This window comes from Schistosoma mansoni, chromosome W, assembly GCF_000237925.1.
Source record: "Schistosoma mansoni strain Puerto Rico chromosome W, complete genome".
In the NCBI taxonomy this organism is placed as follows: domain Eukaryota; kingdom Metazoa; phylum Platyhelminthes; class Trematoda; order Strigeidida; family Schistosomatidae; genus Schistosoma; species Schistosoma mansoni.
Window position 1 is genome coordinate 46,507,419 of NC_031502.1, and position 4,290 is coordinate 46,511,708.

The window sequence follows — 4,290 nt, forward strand, 5'->3', positions numbered from 1 at the left end:
ATCTTTGCTTATAATTACCTCATCTCGGTTTGTTTTCTAAAGTTTTGTTTTCATAGACTTATGTAATTCTATAGTGAACAGAACATTAGTTGGGGACAATTGAATGTAATTAGACACAAATTACAGACTATCTCACTAAATTCTGTTAACCATACAGCAAACAGTTAATTTGCAAATTAACAACCAATTCTCTCAATCTTCACTGTTCCTTCTGTAAATATCAATCCATCTTCTTTAATTCCATTGTTCATGCATTTTCCTACTAATCGCGCTTCATTTCAGTTCTTTCCTTATCGGTCTTCTGCCAAAATACATGCTATGTCTGACCATCGCTATATACTACTTATATGGATATAAGTAGACCACACTATAATTCTATTTCATAAAGGTTTTCTTATCCTTGATTTATCTATTTATACAATTAAATCTTCATTAATCACTATTTCTTTCAATATTACAATATCCTTATTTTTCAAACGTTTTCATTTTAATCTTTTTCATAGTTCTGATGAAACAATCAGACACAACTAGATAATTGAAAAGGATTAATTGAATTGAATAAAATTGAGACAACTAATAGTTACGAAATAAAATTGTCTTTTTCAAATGAAACATTAAAAAAAACAAAAAAAAGTAATGTAGTTTCAACGTTAACCAATCTACATTAGTAAATTCATTTTGGAAAATGAGAATTTGTTTTTTAGTCGTTTTTTCGATGTAATAAATTTAAAAATTGATGAATAAGTTAGATTCTAATTAAACGAAAAGGGGGGTAATGTATATCAAAATATGGTTGTTGTTTATTATTATTATTATAGAATAAATGCATAAAGTGTTGCTCTGATTAATGAATGAAGAATTAAAAAAATTATATTTCCAACTGTCTAATTGATTGATTGATTGAATTGTTCTTCATTTATTCACCTATCTGATTTTTCTCCCTTTTTTTTCTACAAATCTATTGGATTTTCGGAAAAAAAAGAATAATTAGTTACTTAGTAAATTTAACTTGGAAGCTTCAGTTGATTCAATGTCAATTGAAGTTATTTTTTGACAAGGATATAATTCGAATAGAAAAAAATTGAGTAAACGATAAATGATTAGAATGTCATAGAGTAAAATATCACAGAAAGATGTAGATATATATTTATCCAACCTTGCTGAAGACGTCTACTTAACAAAAAATTCAGCAAAAAGTGGATGTATATTGAATGCTTATAGAAGTGGAATGCTCAGAAAGACAATACAGATGAATTATTCTTAGTGGTGTTGGACTGTATTAACTGGATGGAATGACTATCAGTTTCACGCAAAACGTTTTACACACACTAATCGTACGAGCTGAAACCAACTAAAGTGCTTAGCAAACAAATATTACCAGAAATCTAGATTATTATAGTTTCTCGTAAAACAATAGTCATCTATGTAACTGTATCAAAATGTGTCTAAAAAGTTTCAGTAAGATGGTAAATTCAAACAAACGATATTAAGTGAATTTAAACTTCAACCCATTGCACAAGCAAGTGGCTACCACGACTCAATGGCCGAGTGGATAACGCGATGGCGTTTGAAGCGAAAGGTACTGAGTTCGAGTCCCAGAGTGAACATCAACTCCGAGATGCAGGTATATCCAACTGACGAGTCCCAAATAGGAGGAAACGCGCGTCCTGGATTCTACTGCTAGCTACTATGCATCTTTCCTTATAAAGCTTGTGAATTAAGGCTATATTGAGGCAATATGCACAGTATGCACATATGCCAATAAGAGACTGACCAGTTACAGTCCTATCATATCAATGAGAAGATTCAAACAAACAATACTAAGTGAATTTAAGATGGCGAATTGTTTTCTGGTTTTTAAAGTATAATATTTGACACAGTGGATATCTTTATCAAGTGAACATAAGCACAATAGTTCAAGATTCATGGAATACTAAGTGTGTAATAAAAGTTTTTCAAGAAATATAATTAATCTCAATCCGTGATCAGTAGATAAATCGATTTATGTCCAATACTGTTAACGTATTAGAGAAAAGACAACGGTATACAAACATCTAAATCAGGATAGAATGTGTTGAGACTTATATAGAAGTAGAAAAGTGTGGTCGTTTTTTTTATTTTCGCTGTGAATTATGTCTTCATTAAAGATAATCGATTCGTAGTTAAATATTCCTCTTGAAGAATACAGATCTAGCACTACCGTATATCTACCCCGTCACTTTAAGATTGAATATAATAAGAAGGACCCTACTCTCACAAATTTCTGTGTTATAGATCCAAACATAATTTATTCTACCGTAAAAAGTTTAGATATATGTGTAGAGATTAACAATAATAAAATGATATGTAATACTTTAAAGTAGTACAATTTTTCATATTAAATGATTTAAAATGTGACGAAAGGCAGTAATTCTTACCAATCATAACATAGTTAAAATAATGTTATGTTACTTAATTGAAATAATTCTGTTTGACTGTTAGATAACAACAGTGCAACAGCACATGACTTACGATGCTTTAGTGATAATTAAAAAAAAACATATGCAATACTCCATAAAGAGTTGCCAAATGTGATGCAACAGAAAGAACATAAATATTTCATGAGATTTAAAGTACTCATAAATAAAGAAATAGACATAAATATATGATTGCGTTTACTAATATCAGTATTCAGTAATTTCATAGAAGATGAAGTTATGATGATGTGGCTATAAAAGATTGCTTTATGGGTGACTGATATGAAGTAATACAAAATTAATTTCTTCCTTAATCACTAAATAAATCTTTTGTTTTTATAGATCATAGAGTTTAGAACTATGTTACTCTATTATCAGGGTATTGACAAGATTTTGTCATTAGATAATACTTGGTCATATGTTCCTGTAATGAGATAGCTATGAAACAGCTAGAGAATAAATAAGTAACTGGTCTAATTCATCTATCTATTGGAATTTCTATTGAAGTTCCGGTTGTATTAGCATAAATTATGTAAACAAAGCAAAGATTAAGCATAAATCTTCAGTCAATTAATGAGTGAAAACCTCATGTGATGAAAATTTGTATTTTTTAATTAGTTTTTTGTTCATTGGACTTATTTAAAGCACGCGTGTGGTCAAAATCTTTTTGATGTTACTCAGAAACTTCCAAAACTACAAATGTCCTATTATTTGATCTTATTAAAGATCTAGTGTTAATTTATTTTGTAGAGTACAGATAACTTTAAGTCAAACAGTTAGATTATAATTTTCTAGTGAAATATAACTATTACACTAAATATAGTCAATTAATTATTTAAATAATGCAAAGAAAAATAAGAAATGATGCGTTAAAAGACGCGTATCGTTGACACTAGGCAACTTTAACAAATAAATATCCTGGAATAAAAATTCAACCAAATAGTTCATATTGTAGTGAGTGAGAAAACAAGTGGGGACAATCGAATGTATTTTAGCACAAAACTACAGAATAACTCACTAAACTGTGACAATAATACAGTAAACAGTTAATTTGCAAACTATCAAAGAATTGCCTCAATCTTGACCATTCCTTCTGCAAATATCACTCCATAGTCTCCGATTATTATCGTTCATGCATTTTCATAACAACTGCGCCCCGTTCCCGTCCTCTCTTTATCGATCTTCTACAGAAATACATTCAATGCTTGACCATCGTTATATACTACTAGTGTGGATATAAGTAGCCCACACCGCAATATAAATTAAAAATATCAGATTAAACAATTAACAATTGACAGCGAATTCGTCAAATATTTATGCTTTTAAGTCAAATTGCCTTTGTATTTATTGTTCATTGTAAAATTAGCTTTTATTTTATCCACTAACACATTATTTTGAGAGATGTTTTAATAATGAACGTAATAGAACTGAAATCATCAGTTATAAAGTATAAATCTTGGTTAAACAAAATCCTTCGAACTCAATAAAGCTATTTCTCACTAAAAAGATATAGTTCAAAGCTAAGTATAATCACATATACTTAGATAGGTTAATAGACTAGTAGCACTGTTGGGAATTACAAAGTTGCTTCATAAAATACAAAAACCATACTCTGATACTCTATTTGCAAAATGTTCATTAAATGTCTCAGGCTTCATTGTTCCTGGATTCACACACCAATTGCTCTCTACTTTTGTTCTTCTCTCCTCGACCTTCTCAATGTTTTGCTGCTAGATATTCTATTTCTTACTCACGATATATACTACTTATGTCGATATAAGTAGCCCACACCACAGTATGATTAATACCTTTGGTATAATTTACGTAATTTGTA

General features: G+C 29.5%; 1 non-coding gene across 1 annotated transcript; it reads left to right on the forward strand.

The window, feature by feature from the left end:
• The first annotated feature begins 1,538 nt into the window (after nucleotides 1–1,538).
• Smp_tRNA_01121_Pseudo_TTG.1.1 lies at nucleotides 1,539–1,605 on the forward strand. Its single transcript has one exon. It is a non-coding gene (tRNA).
• Nucleotides 1,606–4,290: the final 2,685 nt, after the last annotated feature.